This window comes from Phyllostomus discolor, chromosome 4 (assembly GCF_004126475.2).
Source record: "Phyllostomus discolor isolate MPI-MPIP mPhyDis1 chromosome 4, mPhyDis1.pri.v3, whole genome shotgun sequence".
NCBI classification, from domain to species: domain Eukaryota; kingdom Metazoa; phylum Chordata; class Mammalia; order Chiroptera; family Phyllostomidae; genus Phyllostomus; species Phyllostomus discolor.
In genome coordinates, this window is record NC_040906.2 from 138,360,417 (window position 1) to 138,380,694 (window position 20,278).

The 20,278-nt window shown below is 38.3% G+C and overlaps 1 protein-coding gene and 1 pseudogene across 3 annotated transcripts in view; one reads left to right on the plus strand and one right to left on the minus strand.

Annotated features, from left to right (window-relative positions):
- KCNQ5 (potassium voltage-gated channel subfamily Q member 5) overlaps positions 1 to 20,278 on the plus strand; it is a 503,899-nt gene that overhangs the window by 343,089 nt on the left and 140,532 nt on the right. The gene's annotated exons all lie outside the window — the stretch shown is intronic.
- LOC114494057 lies at positions 9,501 to 10,501 on the minus strand (annotated as a pseudogene).

Below are 20,278 nucleotides of genomic sequence, written 5' to 3' on the forward strand. Positions count from 1 at the left end.
TACAAATCTAAAAAAAAGCTATGTCAAATTTTGTTGAGATATTTTTTATTTTACAGTTACATTTGACATTTAATATTATCTTATATTAGTTTCAGGTATACAACATAGTGGTTAGACATTTACGTAATTTATAAGCTGATACCGCCGATAAGTCTAGTACCTATGTGGCGCCATCCATAGTTATGGTAATATCATTTACTGTATTTCTTATGCTGTATGTTACACCCGCGTGATTGTTCTGTGATGACCAATTTGTAGTTCTTAATCCCTTCATATTTTCACCCAACCTCAACTCCCACCTGGCAACCATCGGTTTGTTCTTCGTATCTCTGATGTTGACCTATCTTTTTAACTCTACTAAAATCTTATTAGGATTGTTTTTTTTTTTTTGTAAGATCTCTGCTTCCAAGGGCTCAGAGTGCTTTGCCATAGCTCTATTTTCATTATAAGCCCTGTTCTTCTTAGGGAGCATACTTGCCCTAAAACCAGGTTTTGCTTTAAAACCAGCACACCATTTATCGCACTGTGGCTGGAAAGCCAGTATATGTAAGTGGCTGCAGGCTTAACTATTTTGCCCACACTGAAGTGTACATTGTATTCTGCTTGGTAATAGGGTCTTTTCGAGTGAACGGGCATCAGCAGCCCTAAGTTGGTGAGGGGGTGAGGGCGGGGCATGTCATTCTTAGGTCAAATAAATCAAAAGGACAAAAAGCTATATGTTAGGTGGTGGTTTGGAGTATTCTTTGTCCAAACTTTTCTACTCTCCTCTTCACCAAGCTACATCAAATAAATCTTTCTGCTTTACAGACCTATTCATCAAAAGTTCAGGCTTTAAAACTTAGCCTAAATTGTAATAAAGTTTTATTCAGTTTAGATAGAAAAATAATGTTGTATGGTGCTGTAGTTAAAATCAAATATTAAGACTGCTACAATCGAGCAGATGGAGAATATTTTATTTAAAATATAAAATAATTTGATTTGATCATTGTGAACTTTATTTTTCACTTTATTTAACTGTCTTTTGATATCTTCTCAGTGTATAAAAAAAACCTGTAACATTTGGATTATTGTATCTCTTACTACATTAACCTAAAGTAAAATTCCAAATAATTTTTAGAATTAAAGATCTAATTCTTTACCGTGCCACACACAGGCTTCTCACATATCTCTGATCTTGCCTGAGTCTCTAGCCTTATTTCCACACCAATTTCCCTTAAGATTGCCCACACAGGCATTGTTGTGTGTATGTTTACCCATGCATGTGTGCATAAATGTGCACACACACACTCGTACCATCACACTCTATACTCCAGCAATACTAAGCCATTCATATCTTTCACACATATTGTGTCTATTTCTTTATTTAATATATTTCTTCTATTTGAAGAGCCCAGTTCTACCATTTCTCTTCACCATCTTGGTAATTCCTAGTTATTTTTTAAGTCTCAGCTCATCTCCTCTCTTCCTGAAAGTTTACCCTGACTGTCCAGGAGATGCAATGTTTTACCTTCCTCTGTCCTCTGGGGTCCAGTGCAGCTCAGAGGAAATGGCCAATAGCAGCATTCATGCTCCAGTATAATTGCAGGTTTCCAAACATATATTTTATTTCTGTTAAGACTGAAATAAAATTATCTGCCAGTTGTCTATCTGCCAGTTGTATTTCCTAGTACGTAGTGCCACTCTGCCTAGCATGTAGATGATCAATAAATACTTAAAAATGTGGTGACATGGCCATCCGATATGAAGACACCAGCAGTAATTCTCCACATGTGGCCTTGTTCAGTTCTCTATAGCCTCTACCACTATTTTGATATTTTCTTGCTTATTTGTGATTCCTTTTCATTATTGGTTTTTGTCAACAGAATGCAGGTGGACTTTTGCTACTGTGTTCACTCTCTCCCCGATGCCTAAGCACAACAAGTGCGCAAAGCCCAGGACCAGAGAGGTGCGAGACAAAACCATCCAGTGTGTGAAATGAATGAGTAGATCCAGATTTTGCTATCCTCAACTAATAACAAGCTTTTGAATGAATTAGTATATAAGTTCAGTGCCTCCAAAAAACATTGGAATACTCTGATTTTAATAAATCTTTTCATTTTAGCAGTATGAAATTCCAAAAACAATTTTTCCTGCATATGGAAGACCTACAAAGGCAAATATAAGTATTGTACAACACAAGATTTAAAACTATAAAATGATCATTTGCTCATTTTTGCCCTTTTTTCCACTTCACCTTCTGCTGAGTTTCACTTATCCTTCTGAGTCCAGGGTAATCAAGTATTTATGTTATTAAAACAAATATTTGTACCTAATATCAAAGCTGGCTGATCATTAATATTAAAGAATAATAGCACAGCCCTGGCCAGTGTGACTCAGTTGTTTGTAGCATTGTTCTCTAAACTGAAAGGTTACAGGTTTGATTCCCAGTCAAGGCACATCCCTAGGTTGTGGGTTCAGTCCTTGGTTGGGGCACAATGAGAGGCAACCACTTGATATTTCTTTCTCACATTGAAGTTTCTCTCCCTGTATCTAAAATCAATAAGCATTTCCTCAGATGATGATTTTTAAGTGTAAAAAATAATAGTATAACATGAATCGGTAGCCAACATTGAAAATGAATAGGATCATATAACAATAGAGAATTACTGCAATGACCTAGCCAGTTAATCAACACTAGCATACTATAATTAAAAAGTCATTTAGTAATGACTGAGTCATTCACTAATGATCTCTAGAGGCAAAGGAAATAAGGACTAATGTCTCTAAACAGCCTCCTGTGATAGCATTTTAGAACTGACCTTAATTAAACTGAGACGTAGCTATCACTCCCTACTCTGATCTCATGCAATACATTATTTATATTTTATTTTTGAGATGCATTTTCCTTTAAACCTTGCATTAAACAAGCATTTTTTTAGTACATATTATGTTTTAGTCTCTACACCCTAGCCTGCCCCTTAATTGTCTTTGGATTATTATATCTTTTCCCATTTTTTTACCTAAAGTAAAACTCCAAGTAATTTTCAGAATTAGAAGATCCAGTTCCTTACCTTGAGAGAGAGAAGCGAAATTGAGTGAGACTCAAAAGTAAGCAGAATCAGAGATTATGTAACCCAGCAATATGATGGTTTAATAGAAAAGTGTAAAAAGAACAATTGGTTACAACAGAGGGAGTGATTGACTCCCCTGCTGTGAGTTAGGGAAGGCTTCTGGAGGTGGGAACATTTTAGATGGGTCTAGAGTTACAAAGGTCTGGGGCAGTCTGGCTAGATTTTAGGGGGGTCAGGTAGATGAGCAGAAGCTTATAGGAAGGTTGAAACCATGTTGAAAAGAATCTAGTTTTCCAAATAAAGTCATTTGGATTTTATGCTGTAAGTGATGGAAATCAAAAGGAGGTCTTTAATTAGCACAATGACCTGATCAAATGCAGTTTTGAGAAAGATAATTCTGAGTACTCCTTGGAGCATAACTGGGGTGAAGAAGGTGCAGGAAAGAATGAGGCTGCTGCACTGCCCTAAACCACATAATGAGCATCTAGACTAAAACCAAAGCAGAGGGGGAGGAGAAAAAAAGGCTGAATTCAGGCAGCATTTGAGGGATGGTGTTAGAAGTGAGAGACAGGGGTGAAGAGGCCTGTGAGTCCGACTGGGCTGTGGACAGATAGTGGTGCCATTGACCATGACCAAGAACACAGAACAAGTTCAGAGGAAAGACAGGATGGTTTTTAAAATATTACATGTCATTCATTTGTGGACCATCAGAAAGCACTGGAAATATTTTATCTATAGTCCAGGGGATGTGGGAGTCTAGATTTGGAAATCATGGGTATGTAGGAAAAAAGAAGGAACTCTGAGAGGTGGAGGGTAAGAAAATTGTACAAGGATATAGTAGCCACCCTTATGGTGAGCAAATCATTCCAAGATCAGATGTAATGTTAATACTCTCCTCTATGTTATGCCTCTAGAAACCCAAGGCCAAACATCACTTACATTAAAATTTAGACTTGAGGCATTTCACTAGGCAGCTTCCCAGGACATGGCTTACCACCTGTGTCACCTTCAACAGTGAAATTTAAATGGTTAGGGCACTAACTTACAAGCAATCTTCATTCAAATTCTGATGACTCCCGGATGAAGGATGCAAAACCAGGGACAGAACCTTCTCCCCCAAAGGAGCAATGGATCGACATTGCACTGAGAATCCAGTGAATTTAATTCATTTTTTTAATTCTTTAAAAGTTGTCATGGAGAATTATTCTTAATTACCCTGAATCTAGGATAAAAAGCCACAAAGCTTTAGGGTGGTTGTCGTCCCCTGCTGCTCCCCATGTTCCCACACGATAGAGGGATGGAGCTCTCCACGAAATGGAGCAGCTTGGAAGGTTTGGTTCCTTCCACCTACACAAATGTCCAAGGTTGTGTGGGATCAATGCTTTGGAGGAGTTGAGCACTTTTCCTGAATATCAGTTCTCTTTCCAACAATCATTGGATGAATCAAAATCACCTCCTAACACATGGTAGGTTATTTGCTGAAGCCTCGAGAGCCACTCACCTAAACTGTTGTGACAGTAAGATCTCAGCCCATGGTCTATGCCTCTGACATAAATAATCCTGGCCATAAATAATAACTGAACAGCAGTTATCAATTCAACAGTTCAGTCTCTGGCACAAGCATCTGTATCATTGGGACAGAATGATCAAAGGAAAATTTATTTAAAAATAGGTTTAGGTGACCTACATATGGCACTTCCCTTGCTATATCATCAAATGATGACTGAAGTAAAAAAAAAAAAAGTCAAAGTTTGAGATTTTCAGGAGATGACAGAAGGAAAGCTGAAGAGAAAAAGAATTAATTGCTTGAGAAAATCCATCTGAAATGAGAGATTACTTTTTCTCTTGTCTTGGTAACATTTAGAAGTATAGAGAAGTGAAATAAAATCTCAACATGATTTAATTGTAGCCAGAACCAAAATTCATCTTTGTGTTTCTGTTGATGACAACTTCTTTAAGTTATAAGATGAAAATTTCTAACCACTATGGTGACTAGACACTTTTTATAAGACTGATGTTTTAGGTGAACAAAAACATGAGTCACCTAGATTCTTTTTACAATAGACCAAAAAAATCACCAAAGCAAATCTCCACACTCAACTTTTATGAACCAGGACCCAGCCTGAGGATGCTAAGAGGCAAAGAGCATGCTGCTTGAGCAGTGGCCACCCACTGCCCTCCTCCCAGCTCAGCACTGCTTAAAAGTCCCCTTGACACTCAAAGATTTTAACATTAAAGTAACAGTATCGAATATAAGCCATATGCTTTTCCTAATTTAAAAAATTTATTTTTCAATTACAGTTGACACACAACATTAGTTTCAGGTTTACAACAGTGATTAGACATTTAGATAACTTACAAAGTGATCACCCTGATAAGTTCCAGTACCCACGGACAATACACATAGTTTGTACAATATTATTGACTGTATTCCCTATGCTATATTTTAAATCCCCATGACTGTTTTTATAACTAGCAATTGGTCCTTTTTTCTTTTTATTAAATTTATTGGGGTGACACTGATTAACAAAATTATGCAAGTTCAGGTGCCCAGTTCCACCACACATCATCGGTACACTGTATTGTGTGTTCACCACCCCAAGTCAGGTCTCCTTCCATCACCACTTACCTGCCTCTAACCCTCCTCCATTTCTCCTCAGGCCCCTCCACCCAGCAATCCCCATACTGTTGTTGGTGTCTATGGGTTTTTTTTCTCTTTTTTTTTTTTCCCTCAATCCTTCCACCCAGCCCTCCAATCCTCTGTCATACTTCTTTCAGTTTTTTACTTATTCCATCAATCCCCATCCCATCTGGCAACCATCAATTTGTTCTCTGTATATATGAGTTTGTTTCTGTTTTGCTTATTCATTTATTTTGTTCTTTAGATTTCACATATAAGTGGAATCATATGGTATTTTTTTCTCTGTTGGACTTATTTCACTTAGCATAATGCCTTCTAGGTCTATCCATGTTGTGGTAAATGGCAAGATTTCATTATTTATATGGCTGAGTAATATTCTGTTGTATATATGTACCACCACTTTTTTATCTATTTGTATATCAGTGGGTGCTTAGGTTGTTTCCATATCTTGGCTATCGTAAGTAGTACTCCAATGAACATAGCAGCACACATATCTTTCTGAATCAGTCTTCTGGATTTCTTTGTGCATGTGCCCAGAGTGGAACTGCTGGGTCAGCCATCACCTTTTCCTAAAATCTTGTACACCCAACATTTAGGTGTACAAGAGGAAGAACATGAGGAAGATAGTATTATTTGAAAATAGTATAATCTTATGTTAATATTATTTAGTATTATTAAAATGCTAATATTTTAAAAATATCCTCACTTTATGGTCACTCTTTGGTGTGCAGCTCTAAAGGCAGAAAATAAGAGAAAATTGAAGTCTCTTCTTCCCAACTTTGGCTTAACTGTCAGAAAAGTAAAAAGTAATCTCTATTATCTCCATACTTTTCCAAAGACTTCTGATCTGGATATAAATCAAATCTGGAGAAAAAGATGGTAGTTTTACCAAAATAGTTGAAACATAATTGATGCTCTAGATCCCAGCAGAAAGAATTTAAGCAGAACAAGATAAGCAAATTTTGTCAAGTTTTATATTCTATAAACTTACAAGTAAAAGCGCTTTAAGTGTTCTGAATTTCCATTTAAATTTATCTTGGAAAATATATAAAAATCAAATATAAGATGATCCTTGTGTATCTGCTGTTTTTCTTTACTATTAACAAATGATAACAAATCTAACATTTGTTCTCATCTCCCCAGAGCCACGCTCGGGAGCTGGTCAGTTCAGGGCCTCATTGAAGACCAGGAGAAAGGGACTGTGGTTTAGCACTTGGCAGTGAGCAGAATAAAATCTACTTGCAAGTTCTAATAATTATAGGAAATCATCAAACAAGGATTTATTATAATATATTTATATCTTCAACCTTCTGCTTTTAGCACGTGTCAGGGAAAGTCTCATTCTTAGCTTAGGTTTCATTCCTATTCTCCTGCCTAGAATAGATATATACATATGGACTCTGTCCCAGAGTCAATGCCCTGCTTCTTGTATCATCTCTGGGTGCCTGGCACCACTCAGAGAAAGCCCTCACCTCTACCAAAACCTGGTGAGTGACTAGAGCAGCTGTAATGAGGAGACAGAGAATGGAAGCTGGTTCTTCCTGAGGCCTATGTCCTGAACTACATTCCCTGTTGTTCTCAGCATAAAATCCAAAGTTCTTACAAGGACCTAAAAGACCCTAAGGCCTGGCCTCCATTCCTATCTGTCTTCACCTCCTACTTTTCTTCATTTACCTGACCCACCCGAACCATCCCATCTCCACGTTCTTCTTTCATGCCACAGGGCTTTTGCACCAACTGATCTTTCTGCTTCAAAGCCTCCTTCATCAGAAATCTGCTTGGTTTACTCCCTTAATAACTTCCAATCTGCTCAGAAAAGCTAACCCAACCCTCACTCTCCTGTTTAAGGCTGGACACCTGCCAGCTTTCTCCAACACCTTTGCCCTCCTTTGTCACTCTCTGTAACACCTATCTTCCGTTACATAAAATGTACTTATTTACTATGTTTATTATATGCCCTTCCTCTCTAGAAGCATCAAGCACGCAGGGATTTTCCCTCTTTGCTCACTGATGTATCTCCAGCATCCAGAAGAGTACCTGGTATTCAGTAAGCATGCAATAAATATTGAATGAGTGGATTTACTTTACAGCAGTTAGAAAAGCAATCTCTATATATCAAGCACTGTTCTAAGTACTATATAAATATTGGTAAGTTATTTAAACTGTGGTAAAAACCCTATAGAGTAGGAGTTGTTATCCTCATTTTATAGAAAAGAAAACTGAGGTACCATGAGGTTAAGTTACATTGCCCACAGTCATACAACTAGTGAGTTACAGAGCCCCTTCATGCTCCTAACCTGCTCTCTGCTGGATGAATGAATGAAACATGGTAGAATCTCCATTTTCAGCACTTTGTCTTAAGCTTCCTACTATGACCAAATCGCCCCAGTGTTTTGTAGTGACCTAACTAAGTCACTGCACTGGCCCTCTGCTCCCCTAGAAGGGGAACTTACAGTTTTTTAGGTCTCCAGGGGCTGGTTTCAGGGAGAGAGAAGCAGGTAGGCCTATCTACTGGGGCATGTCACAAGCACAAAAAGGATCAGAACAAAACACACAGATTAGAGCAAGAGGTGGAGACAGGTCTGCAGAAATGGGTCTCGGGCCCATTGGATCAGCTAGAGACGCCTCCTGTGGATCCACCTTATCAGGCTTCAGCTAGGCTGGGGCTGCTTCCAGCCCCCACAGTGGCCTAGAGCTACCTGTGAGACAGACTGACACATAGTTACATACTAATTTATGCAGCTAGCTATAGCTTTTTGGAATGATTATCTCAATGTTTGGAAAACATTTAGGATGATTGAAAAGGGGTAATTAGAATTTGGGAGGAGGCATATTTCTTACCAATTTTCCATTGAGTTAATACTTAGGGAATTTCTGCTAACAAACTGTTGCCAAAAAAAGATCCTGCTGGGTTTTCTTTAATTAATGAGTTGGTTTGGTTGTAATTATTCCATTAATTGCTTAAATGCAAATAAGTGTTATTAAAGACATTGAAAATTATTTCGTCTTAAATATGTTAAACCGTCCCCCTTGTCCTGTCATTTGTGTTCTTAATTTGCCTAGTAAATCCTCTTTAATCAGTGCTACCAAAATAAGTGTTACCTAAACTCTAGCGGAATTACCACAAATTGTGAGTTAATGGAGTCTGAATGGAAGTAGTGAATTGTATTTGTGCTCTTGAAGAAGATAAGGGTCCACCGAGCCTGTGTTTTCGATGCAAACGAGCACAGTAAACAAAATGGAAGTTGTAAAAATGGGAACTTTCAACAATATAAATAATTTGTATGCTGATAAGATACTAATTTGGGGTATGTAATGCTAGTCTCTGAAAACTATACCTTCAAGTGTCCCTTAGATGCTCCGTATTGTGTTAGTTAGGGGGTGAGGCAGGGGCTGTGAAATCCTTGCTTTATACAATTCTATTCCCTGTCTGTCAGGATATAGGGCTGGGAGGTGGGGAGCAGCAGGAAGTCTCCCTCAACCACACCTGACGAGAGGCTGTGATAGGCACAGCTGTAGAGTCAGGCTACCTTGAGAGCCTGACAGCATTTCTTCCTTGGAAATTTCATGGTCTGGCCTGAAAGATAAACAGGATGAAAAAAGGGGAACACAGACAAGAGAGAGGACAGAGGTATCTCTTTCAGCCAAGGAAATCCTCCTTACTTCAACAGGAGAATCCTCTCTGTCGGTTCCTCGTGCCTTTTCCCTCCAGTTTACCACCTCCACCTCCCACCACCTCTTCAGTCTGAGGAAATTTACCTTCAGCACACCTTGCTCTAGGACTTCTTTTTTTTCCCCACACATATTTGAAATACAACTTTATTCCGATTCTAAACAAAAAGGAATGGGAATGACAGTAACAAACAAGGTTTCAGCCCTGAGTATTGTGATGTGACTGCAGCAGTCTTATAGTTAAAACTCAATATGGAACAAACTGCATTCCAAAACAGCTAAATATGCAGGCCCAGAAAACAAAGGTATTTTTTAACTGCCACATTCACGCTGAAATCCATTCATCTCCTTCAGCATCCCAGAGATCCCAGAGACCAAGACAGGTTCTGCTTAGCTATAGAGGGAAGCGGCAAACACTCTGCACCACAGACATCATGGGACAGCTGCAATAAATGCAGACTTCTCACTCGGGGCTCCAACTTCCCTTTCGCATCCTCAGCCCTGACAGCAGTGGTCTGAGCAACCTCTAGGTTGTGCTCACACTGTGCTGCCAAAGCCAGGTCCATGACAACCTCTGGGGGGACAGGAGCAGGCATGGTGACAGGCTCCATGTTAGGGTCTCCAATTAGTTTTACAGCCAGCCAGAGGAAGGGCTTTTCAAAGTCATATTTGCTTTTGGCAGAAATGTCCTAGTATTGAAGACACGTCTTTCAGAGGAAGACAATCTATTTTGCCTACACTTTTCCCTCTTCAGTATCTACTTTGTTGCCACACAGCACGATGGGGATGTTTTCACACACTCACACCAGATCTCTATGCCAGTTAGGCACATTCTTGTAACTCTCGAAGTTTCATCAAACATTATAATGCCATACTGGATTTGGATGTAACAGTGTCTCTGAATCTACAAAACTTCTTTTGGCCAGCTTACCCCACACATTGAACTTAACAGGCCCTCTGCTGGTGTGGCACTCGAGGAGATGGACTCGACACCCAGTCATGTGCCATTTCACAGATGTAGTTTTCTCAGTCCCACCATCACCAACCAATGCAAGTTTGAACTGAACTTGGGGCTGTCTTTGGGTGGCCATGGTGGTGTTACTTCCAAACGGACCTCAGGGCCCATGTGACTGAAAGCTGGAAAGGTGACAGAAGCACACTTCTGCTCCAGGAACCCCTTTGTCTAAATTCTACAAAAGTGTCTACTTGACATGGCTGTATCACTTGACATCCACTCAGGCATTGTGTGTGGCTTCAGAAACAGTAAGGAGTGTACTTTCCCCAATGAATTCTTTTCTGGGGCAAAACCTTACTTCTAAATAAACAGTTATTTTTGCTCAGAGCCTACTTTTTGTTAATATCCTGTGAAGTCAATGTATGGGTCTATATTTCCATGATTTGGTACTAATCATGCACAGGATGTTTTATTAGTTAAAATGTGAATCAGTCCTGTCATCTGTCATTCTACTATTACCATAGTCTCTAAATCAAATGTCATGTTGCCAAGTAGAAATAAGTGCATGACCAAACACAAGAGCGAAGACCAGAGCAGGGTTTCAAGTTACTGTGATAAATCATTTCCCTCCTACACTAAGTGATTTTCCAAATCAGTCCATCACCTATCAGAGGTGGTTCGGCAGGTGTGCATAATGGGTGGCAAGAAGACAGCGGTATATTAATTAAGATATGCTAATGATGTGAGCACAGGTGTTTGACAGAAGTCACTTTCCAAACACTATTATAAGCAAATAATAATGGTGGCTTATGTACAATAGGAGCCATCTCTGTCTGAATTAAGGGTTAGATGTAGCGAGACAAGGCATTTTCTCTCCAACAGGCTTTAGAGAAACAGATTGGGATGCGAACACAGCTTGGTGAATAGCACAACAGAGATGCAGATTGTGATAGAGACAAGGGATATCCCAAGTATCCCTTGGATTCAGCTTTTAGAATAATTCACCATCAAATCAAATAGATAAATATTTGGTATACGCTATGTTTTATGTTCAAGAATCATAAAAATTGGTGTTCTGAAACACTTAAAAAGTTTCCTAAAGTTCTCTTGTTTTTATCCGCATCTCAGTACTTAAGCCAGTAGGTATAAAAGATATATTCCTTCTTAATCTATTGTTTAATGGTTCAAATGAACAACAAAGAAAGGAGCTCATTAAATTAGTTCAAGATTATCTATGAACAGGTCCTTCATCTCACTCAATTTAAGAGTATTCTTGATTTATAGCATGACTGGTCTTGAATGATTTTGATGGATAACTAGAAACAATTAACTAGATACATAAATAAATATCCCAGAATCTTGACAGATTTCATAAAGGATCCAATGTGAAGATTCACATGGCTAATAAAATTGAAGCTATTAAAATAAATGATCTTGCATATATTTGATTTTTTGTGACCTGAATGTTTAAGAGGGCAGAAATCTTCCAATTTCCCTCAATTCAGAAAGTATTATTAATGGAATATTATTACAATGTCACTATTTGTCATACATTGGGGACAGTTAACATTTTATGTTTATCAGGGATTGCACTGAGAGTTAATATGTGCTTTCCATTTGTTGTGGTATGTTTTGTTAATACGGCCTCCTGTAGATTTTTATTCTTTGAGTTTTGTCTCTCCTTTTCTTCTGGTAAGCCTAGATGACTGAGTACCAGCATAACTTCTGGAAGTGTTTGTGCAAGTTCATGTACAAGTATGTATGCAAGTGTACGTGCTAATGCTTGTGCAGTATGCACAGAGAGTGGTGTGTGTTTTCTACCTCTCAGAGCTCACAGAAGGATACCACTCCTGTTGCCTCAGAGTATACTAACACCAATAACACACAATGTAGTAATGGGGAAAATGTACAATCTTAGATTTAAAAAATGCACTTTGATTCTTGTAAGGGAAAACAGTTGGGAGAGGAGGAAGCCAAGACTGTTTTGGATCAAAATGGCTTTTGTTCTGCCAGGACATCTAGAAGGAAGGTGTGTCAGGTGACCCAAGAAAGCATGGGGACTTCTCCCAGTGGCATATGGAGGTCTGCAATACAATCTATAGCTTGTGGACATGGAAAGAAAGCAAGATAGTATCTGATTTCTGCTGGACTTCACTACTACCAAGCCCATAGTTTTCTTCACCTGACAGCCATGGTCCCAAAGGTTTCTATTCCTTCCAAGTTATGCCCACTGTTTTCACATTCTACCTACAAAAGGAGAGTCCTCTGCAGTGGACAGCTCCACAGTTGAGGTTCTCGGGGTTCCGCCCCTCCATCAACCTCTGTCTTCCTTGTTATTGAGTAAATAAAACACTGGCCACTTGGCCTTCAGGAGCCACTTTGGCTCTACCCTGAAGTTTCCTCCAAAAACCAAAACACTGAAAATTTTGCCACAAACATGTTCAAACAAAAGGGAGAAGCTTTTTAAGAAACTTCCAGCCTGTCTTAAGAAACTTTCTTAACCAATGGTGAAAATCCTGTCCTTCTAGGAAGATAGTAAAAGGAGAAGAGAGAGTATCAGATGACCCCAAATGAAAGCAAAATTGTTCAGTGCTATAAATCATAAGAGTAAAATTGGATAATTACTGTTACTGTCCTGTAGCTCAGTTTAATCAAAATTAGCACATACTGAGGCCACCAAGACATCTTGCAGTAAGAAACCATTCACTTTCCATTAAAATTAGTGCCAGTAATGCTAAATAGGCAAGTGAGAGGAAAAAATCATAAGCCAATTAACATATTCCAATTTTTCTACTAGCTAGTTCTTCAGAATTTTTATCTTAATGAGTTAATAAAGCATATGCTAATTGATTTTTGCTGAAACTAAAGTTTTGAAGTAAAGAAGACTTCAACAAATATTTATTGAGGGACTGCCTGGGCAGAGGAGTCATAACAATGGATGAGAGATTTCTCAAGGAACCACCACTCAGCACATACCCTATATGATTTTTCAGTGTGTGTGTCTTATCACCCCCAAATAAATTATAAACTCCTCAAGGAGGGCAGTTGCTTTGCTCATGTTTATACCTGCATGGTTATGGTATTCAGTATACAATTGTAAAATGAGATCATGAAAAGCAGAACACCTATAAATGAAGTTAATGTTGCAGAGCAGTTAGTTATGCTAAACAATGCAAAAACCCTAAAGGAAAAGGGAAGGGACAGAGTTTCTTGAAGTCAAGGGATCTGTCAATATGAGAGCAACTGCTTTGGTCCAAGCAAGAGCAGCTGTAAAGGCAGTGACATAAGACCCAAATGAGAAGAGTATAAAGTTCTGAAAGCTCTCCAAGAGCACACCTAGTCCTGACCTCTTAATAGCACAGAAACCATTTTAGTCAGCTCAGGCTGTTATAACAAAATACTGCAGACTGGGTGGCTTAGACAACAGATGTTTATTTCTCAGTCCTGGAAACTCAAGTTCAAGGTCAAGGTGCCAGCTGATTGGTTCCCTCATGAGGGCCTTCTTCCTGGTTTGAAAGATGACTGCATTCCCACTGTGCCATCGCATGGCGAAGAGAGAAACTGTGTGCATACTGTTCCCTTTTCTTATAAGTGCTAATTTCCTTATGAAGACCCACCCTCATGACTTCATCAAAACCTGATTACTTCCCAAAGGCCCCATCTCCAAACACCATCATGTTGTGGGTCAGAATTTCAATATATGGATTTTGGAGGGAAGCAAACATCCAGCCCATTACACTATCCTAACTCTTGTCTTGTCACAGGCATTCACCTCAACCCACAAGAGAAACAGTCCCAACAAAAGAGAAGATTTGCTTTATAGTTACTTCGACTGATGCATGCCCATTTCTGAAGGCCAGGGAAGTCTCTTGATTGAAATACATTATTCATTAGTTTTAAGGAATTTTATTTAAAATTTTAAAAGAAAAACCCATTGCCCTTGCACATTCTCTTACTATAAAACTAATAGAATGGCCTACTTTTATTTCTGGTAGCGAAGTAAATTGTATTTTTGTTTTTATTATTGATATATTTTTTAAACATTAATATTTTTATTTTTTAATTACAGTTTACATTCAATATTATTTTTGTATTAGTTTCAGATGTATAGCATAGTAGTCAGACAATCATATACTTTAGAACAAAGTGTTCTCCTGATATTTCTGGTACCCACTTGGCACCATATACAGTTATTACAATATTACTGAGTATATTCCCTATGTTGTACTTTATATCCTGGGACTATTCTGTAACTATCAATTTGTAGTTCTTAATCCCTTCACCTTTTTCACCCAGCCCTTCAACCTCCCTTCCCTCTGGCAGCCATCAGTTTGTTCTCTTGAATCTATAAGTCAGTTTCTGTTTTGTTTGTTCATTTATTTTGTTCTTTGGATTCTACATATAAGTGAAATCATATGGTATTTCTCTTCCTCTGTCTGACTTAGTTAACTTAGCATAATGACCTCTAGGTTCCTCCATGTTCTCACGAATGGTAAGATTTCATTCTTTTTTATGGCCAAGTAATATTCCATTGTGCATATGTACCACAGCTTTGTTATCCACTCATCCATTGATGGGCACTTGGGTTGTTTCCATATCTTGGCTATTGTAAATAAAGCTGCATGTATAATATCCTTTCAAATTAGTGTTTGGTTTTTCTTCAGATATATATCCAGAAGTGGAATTGCTGGGTCATAAGGGAGTTTCACTTTTAATTTTTTTGAGGGACCTTCTGGAGACTTTCTTGGTGTTCTCATTTTGATGTGATTCAAGGCTTTCAGCTTCAATTCCAAGTTGGACTGGTTCATTTGTGATTATTTGGCAAAACCGTAGCAGAATGAATATCTGGGTTCAGTTCAAGGTATAGCAAACTGTTTTCAATTTTTCCAGATTGGAGTTCATGGTTGAGAGGTTTAGTTCTAATCCCTGCTATATACACATGTAGCTGGATACAGACACACACATGTATAAACTTCAAACAAATTAAGGTATAATTTGGCTTGGAGTGGGGAGGGTAGACAACCAAAAAGAACTCCATGAGTCCACTTTCTGTTCCCAACGGAAGGAAGAGGAGAACGTAAACGAAGCCCCACTGCATGCACTGCCAACTTGTACACCACAGCAGAGAGCAACACTGGCTCTGCCCCGTGGAGAGACGCCTCTGTGGCAGGTAGCATCATGCTTTATCCTGATGTAAGATGTGACCTTAAGAACACAACATGTGAACACAGAAGTGGTCACTTAAGTGTCTCCCTCACATCAGGTGGGCATTACAGCCCTTAACAGCTACCAACCCAACCCTAGGTGTCTAAAATTACACATGAGGGCAGAAGCGCTCATCATGGTATCCCTAGCAACTAGGATGCACAAGACCACTGCTAGGCTGAGCTGTGGGGGAAACTCAGAATGTCCTCTGTCCCCAACTTTTGTAGTGCTGCTTTTCTCCCCAACAAGGAGCACCCACTTATGGCCCTGGCCCATATGCTCCCAAGAGGTGGCTCCAACACCTGAGAAAAACCTGTCCCTGATCTTTCTTTGGTAACAAATTATAAATCAGTTACTTGGAATGGGACAGTTTCAGTCTGCTCCCCTCCCTATGCTCCTCTGAGGAGCCTTTGGGATAAATGAGCACTGTAATATAAGTGTGGTTAAATGAATTACTTTTCAGAGGGAGATTTACATTTTAACATGTGTGAAAAACTTGAAGGGATAAATTATTTCTAGAAAAATGTCAGGAATCACCCAACAAAAAACAGGAGGACTTCAGGAGGCACCAGAGTTTTTTGGTGCTCTTGAAATGAATTCATTTTCATGTCTTCCTGAGCTTTCCAGCTAATGCCAGCACAATTACACTGGCTTTCAAAACCATCTCAATCACTCTTTCCCAAGGCAAGAACCTATTGACACCATTCACACCTTGTTCTAGTCTCCCCATCCTCACCCCTACCCTACTCTATCCTCACCCCTTTCTCATCCTCACGCCCTCCCTCCTGCAGTGTCCCACCCTAAACACCTCTACTTACTGTCTACTAAGCAACTCAGTAAAGTTCCATCACTCCCTCACCACTGGTTCCCTACAGACATGGTTAAGGTATTATGTTAACTCCATGTCAAATCATCGATAAATACAACTATTCCTTCAAATTCTCTTCCAATAGGCTAACAGTTAATATATCATCCTAAAAAGTAAGAAGAAATGTGAAAGTAAGCTAAATTGATGATGGCATCTGATGGCCTGTAAGTAATGGTTAGTAAGCACGTTTAGTGTGTTTTTTTCTGCTCTTTAAAGAAACAAAAACCAAAACATGGTTTATTTTTGTATATTTATTTCCATTTTATGGTTTAAGTGTGGAACCACCTCTATATCTTAATTTCATTTCCTTAATAACTACTGTACTAGTAGAACTTTCCAAATTCTAAAGAATTATAACTGCAACCCTCCTGACTGATGCCTTTCTTGGCAATTTATGACTCAGTTTATGTCACACATCCTTTCCCTGAAGGGATTATGTGAGGAGGCATGTTGGCCTGCTGCCTCATGTTACTTTAAGTGTACACACACAAAAAACGAGAAAAAATAGCCAAAAATTGATTATGTTGATATTCTGATGAAGGGCAATAGTTCCAATTTTGTATGTCTAATTAACCACAGCTCTTCAAAAATTGGTGCAAATGTCACAGGGTTTATAATGTTGGCATTTCATCTTCACAAAAATGCTGTTTGATAGCATAAAACTAGAAAAACTAATGGTCACAGCAGACAGCTTGCAGACTAGACAAAGGTCACTGTGTTTTCATGAACAGTGCTGTTAATTAATGAGAAAACAACTAAAACATGAGCTGTGAGGCATTGTGAATTTGTGTCCCTCAAAATCAATCAATCTTTACTTAAAACCACTTTGAGTAACTCAACAACAAAAAAACTGCAAGAATAGAATTTAAGTCTCAAATTGTACAGCAAAGTACAGTTTATATACCAGTTTATATACCAATGAAAGAGCATCACAGTTCCCTGGTATGACATATAAAGATTCTTCCTTAATATCTAGAAAAGAGGGTTAATGCTAAGTTAGTACTCTCTTTTTTAAATTATTTTTTACTGATCATGCTATTACAGTTGTCCCAATTTTTCCCCCTTTGCCTTCCTCCACCCAGCAACACTCACTCCTTCAGGCAATCCATACACCATTGTTCATGTTCATGTTCGTGGGTCATGCCTATAAGTTCTTTGGCTACTCCATTTCCTATACTCTACTTACATCCCCATAGCTATCCTGTAACTACCTATGTATACTTCTTAATTCCTTCACCTCTTCACCCATTCCCACATGCCCTCCCATGTGGCAACCATCAAAAAACTCTGCATATCCATGATTCTGTCGCTGTTCTTGTTTGCTTAGCTTTTTGTATTCAACTGATAGATATGTATTTATTGCCACTTTATTGTTCATAGTTATGAACATGCAGATGTAAAAAATAATTTGAGGTATCCTGTGTATACTTTACACTGTTTCTTCAAACGGTTACATTTTACAAATCTTGAGTATAATATCATGACCAAAATAATAATATTGCTATAATCCACAACTCCTTCTTAGATTTCTCCAGTTTTAGTCATACACATTTGTATGTGTGGTTTTAGTCCTGCACAGTTTTATTAGATGTGGAGCTTGTGTATCTGTCACAAAAATCAAAATACCAAGTAGATCCATCACCACAAGCATCTCTCACATTCCCCTTTAATAACCATGCCCACCTCTTCCTTCCCATCCACCCACCACTCCCCGCACAATCCCTGACCTCTAGTAACCATTAATGTGTTCTGCATTTGTAAAATTTTTCAGTTCAAAAAGGTTATATAAATGGAATAATATGATATGTAGCCTTTTGAGATTGGCTTTTTTACACTCAGCATAATAATTCTCTAGAGATCCATTCAAGTTGTCTTATGTGTCAACATTTTTTTTTATTGTTGAATAATATACCATGGTATGGATATACAACAGCTTGTTTAGCCAATTCATATGGTGAGGACATATGGGCTATTTTCTGGTTTTGGTCATTATGAGTAAGTCCACTATAAACAGTTGTATACAGAGAAGGGAGAGAGAAAAAAGGGAGAGAAGCATCAATTGGTTGTCTCTTGTATGCCCCCCAACTGGGGACCTGGCCCCCAACCCAGGCATGTTTCCTGACTGGGAATCAAACTGGCAACCTTATGGTTTGCAGGCTGATTGGTACTCAGTCCACACAGCCACACCAGCCAGGGCATACCTGTATATTTATAAGAAACTATTAGACTGGTCTTCAGATGAGCAGTATCATTTTACATTCCCACCAGCAATGTGTGAATGATCCAGTTTTCCTGCATTCTCCCCAGCATATTTGTTGTCACTATTCTTAACTTTAGCCATTCTGATGCATCTGGAGTGTTATCTCATTGTAATTTTAACTTGCATTTTCTGTATGGCTAATGTTGTTGAATATCTTTCCATGTACTGATTTGCTATTCATACACCCTCTTCAGTGAAATGTCCTTTGAGTCTTTTCCCCATTTTCTAATTGAATTTATTTTGTTTTTCTACTCTTGAGTCTTTAGAGTTTTTATATATTCCAAATGCTAGTCCTTTGTCAGATACATAGTTTGTAAATGTTTCCTTCCAGACTATAGTGGACCTTTTCATTCTCTCTACTTTGGATGAAGTCCAATTCCTCAATTTTTCCTTTTGTTGCTTCTGCTTTTGGTGTCAAGTCTAGCAACTTTTGCTTAATCCAGATCCTCAAAATTTTCTCCTATGTTTTTTACTGAAAGTTTTATAGTTTAACATTTAAATCCACAATACATTTGAATTGATTTTTGTATAAGGTATGAGGTATAGATTGAGGTTCATCTTTTTTTTTTGTCTCTTGATTTCCAAGCTCCCCAGCATCATTTGTTGAAAGGCTCTTTCTTCCTTTATTGAATTGTTTTTGTACTTTTATTTAAAAAATCAACTGAGCACGTTTGCCTGGGTCTGTTTCCAAATTCTCTCTTCTGCTCTATTGTTGTCTGAGTGCTTGTGCCTCCGCCAGCACCACACAGCCTTGATCACTGGAGCTATATAGTAAGTCTTACTATCACACTGAGTGATTCCTCTAACTTTATTCTTCTTTGTTGGGATTGTTTTACTTATTCTGGGACCTGGGCTTTTCCATACTAATTTTAAAGTAAGTTTGTTTATTTCTACAAAAAAAAAAGCTAGCTGAGCTTTTGATAAAAACTTCATTAAACCTATAGATCAATTTGGGAAGAGTCTTCCCAAAATTGAAGACATCTTTATTATGAATTGAAGACATCTTTATTATGTTGAGTCTTCCAGTTCATGAACAAGGCATTTCCATTTATTTAGGTCTTCTCTGATTTCTTTTATCAATGTTCTGTAATTTTCAGCATGCATATCCTATCCATGTTTTGTCAAGTGCATAGCTCAGTGTTTCATTTTCTTTTAAATGGTTACAAATAATATTGTATGTGTGTTTTTTTTTAATCTCACCCAAGGACATTTTTTCATTGCTTTTGGAGAGAGAGGAAGGGAAGAGAGAGAGAGAAAGATAACTAACCATCAATGTAACAGAAAAACATTGATTGCTTGCCTTTCATTGGCTCCCCTACTGGAGACTGAACCCACAACCTAGGCATGTGCTTTGACCAGAAATCAAACCCACAGCCCTTCAGTGTACAGGATGATGCTCCAACCAACTGAGTCACATCAGCCAGGGCAATAATTTTGCCCTGTGCTTTTAATTTTGGTTTCCACATCCTTGCTATTGGTATACAGAAACGCAATTAATTTTTGTATGTTGATCATCTATCTTATAATTGTACTGGACTCACTTATTAGTTCTAAGAGGGTTTTTTACGATTCTTTGTATTTTCTCTTTAGACAATCATGTCATCTACAAATAGAGACTGTTTTAGGT